The 15345-nt window shown below is 42.3% G+C and overlaps 1 protein-coding gene across 3 annotated transcripts in view; it reads right to left on the bottom strand.

Moving 5' to 3' along the window:
• Positions 1 to 15345, bottom strand: part of mast4 (microtubule associated serine/threonine kinase family member 4) — a 106986-nt gene that overhangs the window by 26992 nt on the left and 64649 nt on the right. The gene's annotated exons all lie outside the window — the stretch shown is intronic.

The raw sequence follows: 15345 nt of genomic DNA, 5'->3' as shown, positions 1-15345 counted from the left end.
ATTATCTTTTATTACAAGAAATCGCAAAATGTGAATTTAACTTTTTTCTCGTATAGTTGCTGGCGTCCACTAGATGGTGCTGTTGAGTATTTTTGTGGTCAACAAGGAAGTTGCTAAAAATGGCCGCCCATTACGTTTTTGTACGTAAGTCACAAAACCCTTCAATAACTTGAAATCGGTTTCAGAGATTTGTGTTATTTCCATAATATTTAACCTCTAGTTTCACATCTCTCAAACATCTTTGGATTTAAAATGTATGACGACGGAGAAAAGCTGCAAAGATGCAATCAGCTCTCAGACCACAGAGAGATTTCTAACGAGAGGATGAACAGGAAATGGTGTGGTGGTTTTACGAATTTATACTGGAACTTTCAAATGGAGATCGATTTGAAACCCAGCCCTACTCGATACACAGATAACAAATAATAATCTGTTATTACATAAAATCGCAAATGCGAATTTAACTTTTTTTCTCATTTAGTTGCCGGCGTCCACTAGATGGTGCTGTTGAGTGCTTAGGAAATTTGTAAAAATGTCCGACCCTTGCGCTTTTGTGTCGATAGTCGGTCTGGGTATCGCTACTGATTTCCAGATTTGATAGGATATCAATTAATTTAGAGATAATTCAGTTTTGACACTATTTTACTTGAAATTAAAACAGCTGGTTTGAGAGATCTGTCGTATTTCCCTCTAGTTTAAATCCAGTCATCTTTCAGACATAATTGGGCTCTCAACCCTTAATCAATACATGGATAGCAAGCAATAATCTTTTATTACACAAATTGCAAACGTGACTTTAACTTTTATTTCTCATTTTATTGCTTCACTCCACTAGATGGTGCTGTTTTTGTGATGGGCGAGGAAGTTGCTAAAAATGGACAAAACTTTGCGCAATTTTTTCTCAATGTATTTTATGGCTAATAGACACAATATTGCTATAATATCTCATCATGAGGCCTCCGGTGAATGCCGCCCCCATAAAATAGCGAGATGGTATAAAGGCTTTTAAGGTGTAACTTAAAAGATATCACTGCACGCCTCAGACCTTCAGGCAGGTGCTTTAAGAGCCTCTTTAGTCTATAGTCAGATGGGCCCCGGTTGGAGATCTGAGGCTGAGCTCATTAGGAGATAAAACTTTGAAGAAGTTTAAATGTTATTGGTAAAAAATGTTCAACTGTAAAAGTGCCCAGAAAAGAGAGAGGACATAAAATAGGTTATAAGAAAGCACAACGATGTTCTTGAGGTCAGCAAAAGAGATGAAAGCATGAATTTAGATAACCAAGTTTTTTTTTTTTTTTTTTATAAACAGAAAGGGTTGTTGGAGTACCATTGACTGCTGAAGGAAAACCCGATCAAAACTCCAATTACAGGTGAGTATCTGGTCATTAACAGACCCTAGTCATGCAGGTTTCTGATGGGCAACAACCACAGATGTTCCTGTTAAGACCCTTTAGAACTGAAGAAGCTACTTGTAGGGTTTCTAGAAGACGTTTCATCACTCATCTAAGCCCATTTCAGCTTGTTTTTTTGGAGACACCGTGACCAGCACGAGTGAGAAACCTTCACAGACATAACTGAGTACAGTTTTCATTTCAGATTTATCTTAATTTAGCTCAGGAAAGCTGTCGGACGTTCAGCGTGTAGTTACAGAACACAGAGCTGCAGGTCAGCTGTTCTTTCTGTACAGCGCGCTAATGGAAATGGAAACCATCTAAGTTCTCCTTTTAACCCTTACTGATGTAAAACATTTGCAGCTCGACCTCGAAAACCAACCAATCTGTTCGAATTTACACGATTTCAGTTACCGTGTGCTCTCCCGCCAAAAATTTCCAGACAGAAATATAAAAATATTGAAAATTAAATCTCAAGCTGTTCAGTCCCAGCTCACTTTTTGCTTCTAAAAAGCTACTCGAGCAACAAAACATTATCAAGCTGCTGGATTATTGATTCAATCTTCAAATTCTAGATAAAAATTCAGGGGAGCGACAGATCATCTACGAAAGTCTCAGGTTATCGGAGTAAGACAAGATGAGTCATGCTTGGACTTGTACCTTTAAACCTGCCAAAAAACTGAACTCAGACTACGATAAAAAAAACATTATCAGGGTAAATAGGTCAAATCATTTCAACATAAATCACTCAACAGTGGTTAAATCTCATAGTTGAACATTGGTGGTTCATAAAACCTTTAATTATTACATCCTTTCAAGGTTTTTTACGCAATTTTTGGTCCCACACTGTCGCTTCAGTTTGGCCAAATACTGTGATTAAATTTAACAAACCCACTCTGATCTGAAGGTTCGTTACTGAGAATGTGAAGTCAGTGTTTAATGTTATCTCTAGGTCAGAGAAATAACTCGTAAAATTAGTATTTCCTAAACGTTCTGGCTCGTTTTACCCCTGCCTCCACCAGCAGCTGTTTACACGTTCACTTTCAATCATTACAACTTCTACTACGCTGCCGTGAAGATGATATAGTCCCTCTGATTCACAGAGACACTGAAGTCAGAGCATCTTGGTTGTGTTCACAGCACTCACAGAGCTTTGATATTTGTTGTATTAATATAGGATGGTGACTCACGAGGAGCCGTTGTCATCAGCAACATGTGACTCATAAATGAAGCCCGGGTTTTTAACCTTGAATCATTTCACTGGAAAAGCAGCTTCGGTGTTGGAGTTTATAATTTCACATTAGAGGCTGTCAGTGGGAAACGCATAAAGCCCGAAGAAGAACACGACTTCCCTTCAAGGACAGAGACTCCTGTTACACAACCTCCTCGATGAAATTTTTTTTATAAAGATGCTATTCAGTAATAATTTCCCTCCTAGAGGGGGAGGTTCACATTTACTCTGCAGCTTTCTCTCTCTCTCAAGTGTTTGAATACTGCAGCAAATAAAGAGACAAAAGGGCTTTTCCTGCAGTGACACAACAACAACAACAAAAACAACAACAACAAGCACCTAAGATAAAGAAGAAAGAGCGTCAGTTAGTCACAGGTGCAGCTTGTCTGTCTGCGTTGCGGCAGAGATCACACGGAGCGATCGGCTTCCGCACCGATGCAGAAAAGGCGGCGGGCGGCCTTCACTGCAGAGGACACGTTTACGCGATCACGATTTCTCCGACTGGACTCAAATGATTCGGGTCAGATCCTGATGGAAGCATGGACGCTAAATAAAATGACCTATGTGTTTCCATACCTGGCTGTTAAAACATTCTGTGGTATCTCCTATATAATCTTTTCACCCCTCTAGTCCCTCTAACTTTTGTACAATCCTCCTGAGGGGGAGGCATGCGTCACGTTTTTAATCATAATTTTTGTTTTACTCGTCATTATTACATCTGTTTCTACCTTACCGTTAAAATATTGTGATATGTTCGTAATGCTAACTAGTTTAAACGTCAAGGCATGTTAAATTAACTTTCCTCCCGTCTTACATTTGCTTTGTTCACGTAGGACCAGGAGTGGGCAGATGAATTAAATGGTCGTTTTCTTGTTTTTGTTAAAGAATTAGCAGTGTGTTAAGTCCTCATTAGCTCAACACAACGCAGAAGTCCAAAGGTTTGACTTACATTCCCCAAAACACCAAAAAAGTAGTGGTGGAGGAGGAGAAGAAGAAGAAGAAGAAAGGTTTGAAGTAGGAGGATGAGAAGCTGGAGAAGAACAACACAAAGGAGGGGGAGAACATGGAGGAAGATGAGGACGGAAGAGGAAGAAAAAGGAGGAGAAAAGGGAAGAAGGAAATGGAGGAGAAATATAATAAAAGAAGAGGAAGGAGAAGAAGAAACCTGATCTCCAGTCCTGAATTGACAAAGTAGAAGAAGATGAACCAAGACATCTCCACGTCTCCAACGTTGCTGTCTACATTGATTCCAGCTTGGTTCATCTTTTCAAACACTTGTTCTTTCAACAACTGGTTGTTTTTTTCTACCTCCATGTTTCTGTCCCTCATTTTAACTCGTCGTCTGATGTTTTACACCATGTGGATCAAACATGCTCAGAGAGAACGGATTTATTCCAGTAACCAGAGAGAAACCAGCACATCAACAGTTTACATGGGTTTTAGGAGCTGATAACTGAAATCTGGTGATATAAAATATATATCCCTAAAGTGGACATAGTGTTCATATCATCATGTTACTCAAAATAATTAAAACTACCGTGCATTGAAACTAGAGCACTAGATAGTACTACTCTTATCCAGTAGTGTGCAGAATATCTATCTTAGCTAATATATGTTAAGACATTTGTGCACTGAGATTTAGCTGCAATTATCTTTATAACCTTAAAGAAAGGATCTGTGTCCGAACACACTATTACAAATATGCTAATGAAACTATTAAAGAAGCCACTTTCAGTTTCTTCCTTCCTAATGGTCCTGCATTAACATGTGAATGCCCACTCAACACAAAGAGTCTAAGAGGCCTGTGAATGACTTTTGTGCTCAGATTGGTGCTGATCTACCAAAGATTTCCCATAAATTTGATGCCTCGATTTAACGTGACAAATGTCAGCGGAAACAGGTAGGAGAAGCATTAGTGGCTGCACAATTAGCCACATGCTAATCAAATCAAATAGTCTAATGTGATGATGAATAGAAGACAAAGACAAACGGACTAAACGGCAGCGCTCTCGTGATTAATAATAAAAAAAATAATCTGGAGGCATCACACACTTCAGGAGAATCTTCACAGATACTATTCTCTCTAAACTCAAACTACAGGATTTGGAAATCACAGTGCAACACTCACTACAAGGAATTATTTAGATTATCCTGCGAGGTCAGGGGAACACTGAATGCACCACGGGATCTCATGAGGATCTACTCTCCTATCGTCAGCAATGCACCTGCTAGCTGATTTGCCAAACAGAAGAAGGAAGAAGAAGAAGAAGAAGATAGAAGAGGAAGAAGGTAGAAGAAGAAGGAGATAGAAGAAGACGTAGAAGGTAGAAGGTAGAAGAAGCAGAAGAAGGCAGAAGTACAAGAAGAAGAAGGAAGAAGAAGAAGGAGGAAGAAGAAGGAGGTAGAAGAAGAAAAAGAAAACCACTTTGCAGTGACTCTCTCCAGTGGTATGCTAGCTGGTGTTAGCCCAGAGGGCTAGGACTGATGTTATCATCCAGATTATAATCCTGACTGATGAGTGAGTGGGATCTGTCAACATCTCACATTATCAGCTAATCTGGGCCGAAACCTCAGTCCAGAACGAGGTCTGGGACTTGAATTCAGGGATCAATCGCCCCAAAATCTCCTGTAGTCTGAGGCCACCTTAAAGTTTCTTTCTTAAATTTCTGGATTGTGGATATAGAACAAAGTGGTGATGAGATATTTTCTGAATTTCAATCTTAATGGGAAGAAATATTTGACCTGCGGGATATTGATCATCTAAATTTGAGGGTTTATAATCTTGTTATCACAAGATGGGATGAACCAAAGTCAGGTGGATCTTAGTGAAAACCTCAAACCCTTCCATCACCTGTTGAAGCACAGGAAACACCTGCTCAGACAGGAACAGGAAACGTAAGATGCTTGTAGCTTCCTGCCGCTCTGCCACACCTAAATCCAAATCAATCTCTCTAAATCAGAAAAGGGGAACCCTCCTCTGACTGAAATCCCTGTCATCCTCGTTTACCCGAACCGTTTCTAGGGGCTAACCCCGAGCAATCAGGAGCGTGGACAAATGCCATGAATCATTTATCGTGACGGGCAGGGAGCGAATAATATCTGGTACACAGGTGCTCAGTCAAAGAGGATCAGATTTAACGAGATCTATTTATACCCTCTCGCTGCGGATTAGGCCAAGAGAACGCCACACTGCTGCCGATCCCAGAGTTTACACCACATAATATTTTGGTAACAGAGCAGAGCGACGCTCACGGAGACCTTTAAACGACCGGATCGCTCTGCGGAGAGGGAACGCCGCAGGCTGCGAGGGAACGCAGCGGGTCGTCCGAAGCCGGGCTGGGGTTTTTGGTGGAGGCACCTCTGCAGCCACAGCGAGGCGAGAGAAACCACGTCGGTACAGCGAGGCTTTAAAGAGGGGATAAAGAAGCCCTGGGCGAAGACGATAGGGAGAAAGTAGGCCAGCGTTTATGCTGCTCTGCAGATGTGTGAGATTCCTGGAGTCGATCCATGTGAGGGTTTAACAGTCCCAGCTACATGCAAAAAGGCTCAACCTCATCCGGCCATTGTTGTGTTACAAGCACAGCTACAATCCTCTTTTTAAACAAACGAAGGCGCTCAAAGTTGGCATCAGAGCTTTATTTTTTTACCTCAAAAGTAATCTCAAACTGTCAAAAGCCACTTCTTAGATTTCTTATTTTGGCTGCAAGAGGAAGGAGGTAAAAATAGATCATAAAATAATAAAAAGAAAAACCTTTGATTCATCCAAATAAACGTCTGATCCTGACCCGTGTCGACAAAAAGCCACGATTAATCTCTTTCACTTTGAGGAGTTTGGCTTCCGTCGTCACAGCTGTCAGGTGAGCTGACGAAGCGCAATGACACATAAATTGCGGCGCCGCGCTGACAAACCCAAATACAAAGTCAGGCGTCTATTAATAGTGTTTAAAAACTTGTCATAACGGCTCACTTCTGCAGAGGACGGCCGTTTCTGCATCGGGGGACGTGCAGTATTAAAAATTTTAACTTTTAAACCAAAAAAATGACAGAATAAATAAAGCAGCATTTCATTTAGGATACTTATAGGATACAGATGTGCTGATTTTACAGCGTTTTCTTAATCAAACAACTTATTAAAATATCCTGATGATACCTTGGAAAGAGGACCTTACAAAATAAACATTCAAAGGATCATTCATAGCTGTTCTCAATGTCTGAATTAAATCAAATCAGTAATTTATCACTTCATGTCCGTGAGGCCTCTTGGAGTTTTGCAGCATCTATTAAATCCGACATGTTTTCAAATGTATTTATGCAAGATGTCCAAAAAAATAATAAACCATCCGACAGTATTTCCTGTTAAGCCGTTCTGCTCTATAAAATAGGTCAGGACAAGGGATTAAAAATAAATATCAGTATATGAGCTACAGAAATGCTGGAGCCTCATCATATACAAAAAAAACGGGATCAAGTGGCTTCAGTCTCTTCATTCTCTAAATCCCGTAAAGCTACGAAATGTTTCCTATCCCGGGACAAAGACCCAAACTGAGAACGATCAGCATTCCCACTTTGCCCGCTGTTAATTAACGGGGATGACACACGAGGAAGGACACATCCTGCGTAAGGAACATGAGACGGCCTCAACAACAAACACTCAATTATCCATTTGACTCACAAAGCAAATAAAACACAATAGGGAAGAAGGGAACGCCCAGCTCCTTATTCACCGTAAAACGGCTCAAATAACAGACTGTCAACACGGAGACGACACGCCTGCTGCCACTCACCGCTACACAAACTGTTTGTAAAGTCGCCCGTTTGAGAGCAATATCACCTTCGTGTGTCCAGTTGACAAATTTAACCACAACACTGCATCGTAGAGAGAGTCCCAGCTCAGGTGGCTTTTAACGGTTACCTTTTGGACCGGCGAAGACGGGCCCCGCCGAAGAAATGTGGCTTGTCAATGTTGGACAGCACGGTCCACAGACTAGAATCAGACATCGCGTCCAAGTCATGCCAGAGAGGGAGATGTAAAGGGGGCTTGTGAAGACCCGATGAGGAGAAGCGACGGTTAGGGTTCAGGACGCCGTGACCCCCAGAACAGTCCGGACAAGTGGTCTCCTTAGGTCCAAACTTCCTCTGCAGAGACACATCTGCAGCCAGCTGCGGCATAAACACACTGGCAGGGAGGACACACCGTCCTCCGCTGTCCTCAAACAAACAAAAAAGTATTCCAGGGAGGATCCTGTGTGATCCAGGTCAGGTGTTGACAGCTCCACTGTTGCAGGGATACGACACCTAACACCCAACACCGGCTCACTTTTTTGTTTCCCTGTCTCCCTGCGACTGTGCTCTGTATCCCAAACACTCACCCTGCTCCCTTCGCTCAACATGCTTCATATCATGTAACAGGCATCTACCACTTCACATCCTGTGGAGGGGGGGAGCTGAGAGACAGAGGGGCACTGCATCATCAGCAGATGCTGCTGTGCACTGGCTGCTTTCACAAACTGGCACCCCTCCAAAAGTCCGGTGGGTTGGCGTATTAAGCAGGACCCGTTTGAAATGGAAATGTTGCGCCTTTGCATGGATTCTTCTGCGGCTGCACAAATTCCTCCCTGCACCGTTCCTACATAGACAGTCCTTCCTCCTTTATTTGATGGGAGCCTCACCTTAACTACATCACCTTTGATCCTTTGACTCATTTTCTGTTTGACTCTGATAAGCTGCCAAACACGGACAGGGAGGACATGCAAACTTAAAATAAAAATAACTCTACACAAATCAAACATAAAATAAAGATAAAGAGCAACTACGGTCCAGTGCTCAAGCAAGTCTGAGAAAAAGAAAACTCAGTTAGTCAGAGCTGTTCTTTTTGTCAGGCCGGTGATGAATTTGACTTTCGAGTCCGGCGAATACGTGCGAGGGCTCGGGGTCAGCTGATCGCAGCGGGCTGACGAATTCTCTGAACACAAAACAAAACAAAGCAATAGGAACCGTTAACAAGCGTCCCACCGAGGACACGAGGACCTATTGATTACTTCTATCAGGAGACGATTCTTCACAGGAGAAAGCAAAGTTCAGGTCTGTATGCAGACACTTCAGAGCCCAGATAAGGGAGTCTGGGTTAGTTTGTGTACAGAGTCAGAGGCTGCTGCAGTTATATGACTAATGACATGTATACAGTATGAATACGTCACTTTTACAATCCAGCTTCAAAACATTCCTCGTGTCCGAGCTCGTAAAAGAAACAGGAGCCGCTGCCAACATCTCAAACAAGGAAGTAAAAATGCAAGACAAAGGCAGCATTAAAAGGAACATTATCAATAAGTTGCATTAATGTTTAATATAATGCCACAGCCTGGACAGATATGAAACCTGCAGGGTTTCAAATGATGACTAAATGTCGAACGGTGAGAATATTCGTGGTTTTATTTGCTCTGCTGTGGCGGCAAATTAGATTAAATTAGGAAAACAAGTTGACGCAATAACTAAAAAGCGGGTTTCAGCTCATTAATTATGAAAACCGTTAACTGCAGCAAAACTGGAACAGCTAAAATTGATTCTCTTATTAATATTATTCTCTTATTTGACCCGCTAGCCAGCAAAACCTCAGATATTATCAAGTATCTTGATTAATCTGATCATATGCAACTAAATTTGTACAGGATAAACCAAGCTGAACCTTATTTTATTAAATGTATGCTTGGAAATATTAATTTCCTTGCAATCTAATGCACAAATCTACATCTATTGCATTAATTTATGCTCTTACGTCCAGGGTCTTGCTTGTAAATTATGTTCAAATCAGCAAAAACCCTCTTGATGAGACAGATTTTCTGACTGACTAAATAATTATTACATAAAACGCCTGCAAGCATCACATCCTTAGAAATATGAACAATCCTTCATGTTTTCGTGCACTTTCAGCTTTGTTGTCTCATGCAGATCAGCCGTCGTGTCCGTTTTATAAAGCTAACAGAGGACAGGGGATCAAAGATGTGGTTCAAAGCCTGCGGCCGTGAGGAAGTGCACAGTCAGATCCGAGGAGCGTCAGGATGCCGCAGACGGGTTCAGGAGAAACGCCGGCGCGACTAAGCACATAGCCGCCGCACATCTCCTCTAACAAAGTGTCATCGCAAGTAAATTTTTTTGTCAGTGTAAAGCCAGAGCTTGCGCGTGCATCCCCCTCCGAGGGGCTCGGCCCGTCTCCCTGCAGGACGGTGTGACAGCCTTCACTCTAATTATGGCTCTGCTCCGTTTCTGTGTTCCACATAAGAAACGACGGCTCAAAGTCAAACTTGCACAGAGCAGCACGAACGGGGAGGGAGGTCAGCCACTGTGCTGACGGTACAAGCAGGAAATCTGGGCTGCTGTCCTCTAACTGACACTTTTTTTTATATATATATATATTTTCTGACAGAAGCGAACAAACAAATCTTTTACTTACATTGCATATTAAAACGGTGTAGATACACCTGTATTTGTGTACGAGGTAAAATGATGAGGAGGCTTGTTTTCATGTTAATCAGAGGGATAATGACACACAGGGGAGCAAATGTAATTCTGTGCAGCAGAGTAATTAGCAACAGCGCTAATCTGTTATCATTCATAAATCCGGGGAAAGGTCAGCATATTAGGGGCTAACTGATATGAAACACAGACGCCAGAAATAATCATGTTTTTAACTATCCTGCAGTGTGCATGGATGTTTTCTCCCTTTATGAGCAGGAGTCCAGTTAAAAGTGCCTCTGCTACTGTGTGCATCTCTTAGGATTTGAGCTACTGTTGCCTTCTTTCCTAAAAAAACAAAAACAGGGCAGGAGAAGCAATAGGAGACCAAAAAGTTGCACTTGAACACATCACAGGGTGTAGTAACTCTCCATACTAGCAGGTGGCAGTACTAGTAGTTCATCAATCAAAAGGGTGAAACAGGAAGAGCTACAAACACCACATACAGATCTGGCGAGTACTGCGAGAGCTGAGGGTCAGCTGATCACAAATTTTCTGAACCTCCAAACCAGGCGAGCGATTGCAAGCGTCCCACACAGAGAACATTAGGATGATCACTACCGTCAAGAGAGTATTCTTCACAGGAGAGCGGATCTGATATTTGTGTATTTGAAGGTTTAGATGAGAGGAAGATGCAAAATGACAAGAGCCATGTTGATCAGCTTATGGAAGATAGAAGAAAATAGAAGATAGAAGAAGGAAGGAATATGATAGAAGATCAACAAGGAAGAAGAAGAACAACAAGAAGAAGGTAGAAGTAGTAGGAGAACGAAGAAGTAGAAGGAGGAGATGGTAGAAGAATAGGAGAAGGAAGTAGAAGGGAGAAGGTAGAAGAAGTCTTGTTTATTTCAGGTGTAGACTATCCTCTAACTGAACTTCTCATCTGCAAGCTTCACACAAAGCGCCGCACAAAGCTCTATTGTAGGAGAATAAGTACATGACTGAATAAAAACTGAAAGTGTCAATAAAAACAAACAAACAAAATAATTAAATAATAAAAATAATAATAAAAAAACACCCGGTAAGAAAATCTCCACATTCTTGTATGGAGCTGACTCACTCGACTCTGTATAAACGCTGAGCAGAACAAGAGGAGAGCAGGGGTGAAATCTGTGGGCGTTTGGTGCTATTCATTCACACAGACACATTCTCTAAATGTTCTGAATGAGCAGGAGGAGAAAAAAAAAAACAAATAAAAGAAGCCAAGTTTCAATCAGGCAATTCTTCTTGGCAAATATAATCTGAAACGAGGCTGAATAAACTCAACGGAAAGCAAAGACTGCAACTCTTTTTATATTAGTAAAACATATAGACATATCTCCCGCTGTGACTTATGATTGTAGACTTAAGAATTCGGACTGGATGCTGCTAGGTTTCAGAACCTGAACCTGTAAAAATATGGTGTTAAAATATTATATCTGTATGAAACCCAAGGCTGCAATGACGCCAAGACGACTCAGATGCTAACAGTTAACTTAGCAGCGGTGCTTTCTAGTGCATTTACAAGCTGTAAACGGTTTGTTTTTGCACATACACACTTAGAAAACCATGTAGATTTCCATTAACGTTACACTCTACGTCGGGGTGAAAGCAACCGTTAGCTATATTAATTCAATTACAGTCAGCACAAGACATTAAAGGGAAACTACTGTTTTTTACAACCTGGACCTTATTTCTGGCATAAAATACGATTGTTTACTCACCCATATAACTTTTGAGTAGTTTGTAGTCCTTCAGGAGATATTTAGATCTGCGTATATCCATATAGTGGGAGTGACTGGGGCACCGAAACGCAGCATCTAAATAACACATTATCTGCCGCGAAACTTGTTAATTTCACCAATATTTTCTCGTGGGTAACATAACAGGTAATTCTGGACTCAACAGGGAATAGCACTAGCGTACGATAACAAAATATTGGTGAAATGAACGAGTTTCGCTGCAGATAATGAGTTATTTAGAGGCTGCGTTTCGGTGCCCCAGTCACTCCCACTATATGGATATACGCTGATCTAAATATCTCCTGAAGGACAAGTTAAATCATGCTCACCAGTATCTATGCTAATTAATAGCGTAGGTTTCCAAACTAGGCCTACACAGAGCACATGTTGAACAGTACGATCGGATGAAAGTTAAAGAAAATAAACAATTCATCGACATAATTTACAAGATTAATTGAAAAGAACGATTGTTTGTTGCAACGCTAATGAAACCAAGACACTGAAGACACGAAGGAGGAGAAAAATCCCATGTGTAGGTTCATCAGAAGTCTCTGGATCACACACTACCTCTTCATCTACTTATCCAGAGAGGATTCTGGGCAAATTAGCTCAAACTGGCTAATTAACTTTTAACCTAAATGACCGATTTGAAAGTGAAGCACCGCGTGACGCCTGTCCAAGAACAAAGACAGTCCCAGAGCTTCTTAGATGGATGAACTGTGGAGTTTGAGGAGAGGACATCACTGATGCACATTTAACCTCAGAGAGAATGATCATCATTTCAGAGAGATGAGGATAAATCTGAAGCTCCGGCAGCACACACAGATTTATTTTAAATACTAAATCACAAACTAGTTGAGATCTGAGCAATAAGAACGGATATTAGCTTCCGATGTTTTTGAACATTTTGTTCGTTCCTAAATGAAGCGAGCCGGGATCCAGACAGATTGAGACCGCTCTTCGCTTTGATGTGCTGCAAACGCCACAAATCCTACTTAGCACATGAAAGGGGAGCGTAAACCTCAGAACAGAGAGGGGGCAAGACGGGGGACGAGGGTGGGACGTTATCAACATTATATAAGCTCCGTGTCCGCTCTCAATGTCATTTCAAAGGCGGATGATTTTAGGAGAGAGGCGAAGAAGTGACGCTGCAGCTTTGTGACGCACCGACATTTGAATCAAACGTGCACTAACGGGACTTTTCAAAAAAACAAAAAGAACAAACACAGCCACGGTTGAAGAGCTCTTGCTTACCTCCAAAAATGAAAAGCGTGCAGCGGGCTGCACGGACTGCAAGGGCTAGTGGGAGTGGGGCTCAAGCTTCGGGGAGTGAGGCTGCAAGTTAAATGGAGTGTAGTGAATAGTTGTCTTTTATCACACACACACACACACGACGACAGAAAACCCCTCAGCAGCTCTGACACGTGCACACATAAAGACAGCAGCAGATCCCCGTCAGATGAAACTGAATCGTGTTTGAAGAGCAGGTTTCCAAGGCATCTGTCTGGCTCTGCAGGGTCTGTTTGACATTGGGTTTGTTTGACCCCGGCGGCCTGTTTCCATTCAGACCGAAATGAAATCACCAAGCTCAAAGGCTCCAGATCATAAAAGGGAGTTACAGATTAACTCGGGCAGCGAGGTGTGTCTCCAAGCTTTTAACGCGTGCAGTGTGATGTCATATGTGTTCTGTTCTTCTTTTTTTTTTTCTCCCTAGCAGTCAGCAGTGGCACTGCAGAGCATTAGGTCATGTAAAGGTGAGCAACTTTTACTGCAGTGGCCTCCTGGAGTCATTCATCAGAATATGTTCATGTATTTAAATCCCTGAAGTAATGCAGGGAACGCTTCTCTGAAACGATAATCTGGGGATTTCTCTATATTAGGACGACCATAAATTGATCCTACATATAAAAAAAGGCTGACACGACTCATTCCTCTGAGACATAGTGTTCTAAATATTAATCCTCAGAGGAAAATACGCACGGTTTCAACTCATTTCATCAACATTTGCTAAAAACTACAATTCCCAGCAGTTTTAAACATTTGCTGAGGCACATAATGTTTGGTTTTATAGAATATCTCCATCTTTCACCAGAATCACGATTTCAGATTAAACTATGAGGCACAGATTGGGTAGAAGAGGTTAATTAAAATATATATTTATTAAAAAAATCTAGTCTGATGATTTAATTTCTATAGCACTCGTTCAAAAATCCCCAAATTTTTCATTCATCAGTCCAATTATGCAGTTTTTTTAATCCTCAGATGGAGGGAACCATAACAAATGCCTTGTTGACCTAAATAAAAAGAAAAAAAATCTCAAGCGACAGCGGCCGCGATAACGCAGCCTTCAATGACTCACTGCTTTTCAGCTTATTGATCAAATCCAACAAACGACACTCCTCCTGATAGGTGTGTTTCCTACGCGTGCACGCCAGCAAAATAAAGCATGTTGCGGCACTCCTTTATCAGTGTTATCAGTCTGTCTATCGCATGCACACCTGCAAATACGCACACACACGCACACACAAACAGAGAAGCATTAACACGAGCTCAAGTATAAGCCACTGTTGCCGAGCTGCGAGGGATTTGACATTAGACTTCCTGCTGCAGATGCTGCTGCTGCTGCCGCTAATGCTAACACGGGGGCATAAAGCAACAGTGATAGACACAATCAAACATGACACAGAGAGGCTGATGAAGCTGCACACACTGCAGAGGAGCTGCACGGTAACAGAAAAATACTCACTCTAGCGTCAGCCCAGGAATTCTCAGCCTCTCCCGCTGGGCTTTCATGGCTGAACTGTGCTCGTTTGCTCTATTGTGGTCATGATATGCATTCACGCTGCCTTCCTGCCTTCCTGTCTGCCTGCCTGCCACCACCCCCCCCTTGCACTGACAAAGAGCTAAACCCAGCCGTCACAGAGCGATGAGACGGATTGGTTTTCTCTACCCCCCAAAACAGAAAGGGAGGGGGAGAGAAAGGGAGGGAGGGGAGGTTCTTGTTTTGGTCTTTCCACGTTCCACCTTGAAGCTGTCAAATGAGATCCTTAGCTGCCTGCGGAGGGCACGGAGGCAGGACAATACCCCGTCTTCCCTCCCCTAATACACGCCCCCCGCTCCTTCAAACGCATGTTTATTTTGTGCCCCCTCCCACCCCCCTCCCCCCTCTTCCACACCCATCACCCCCACCACCAGCAGCAGCAGAAGCAGCATCCCGGCCACAACTCCTCCACCAGCTGGTGAGTGGCAGAAACGAACGCCATGAGTTAAATCTGCTCCTCTGCTTGCAGTCACCTTGACGGACGTGCAGCGCTCTGAACGGTGCAATGTCACCACAACCACAGGGGTGATGTCATCCTCGAAAGCAAAACATCCGCATGCATCCCCCGCATCCGGCAAATGTTCAGGAACAGAAAGACAGAGAAGAAGCATGCACATGAAAATAAACAGGAAGAGATAAAAAGAAATAGAAGAAGCAACTTGTAGACAAACA

This window comes from Chelon labrosus, assembly GCF_963514085.1.
Source record: "Chelon labrosus genome assembly, chromosome: 22".
NCBI classification, from domain to species: domain Eukaryota; kingdom Metazoa; phylum Chordata; class Actinopteri; order Mugiliformes; family Mugilidae; genus Chelon; species Chelon labrosus.
The sequence above is the reverse complement of the archived record's forward strand: the minus strand, read 5'-3'. Positions and strand labels throughout refer to the sequence as shown.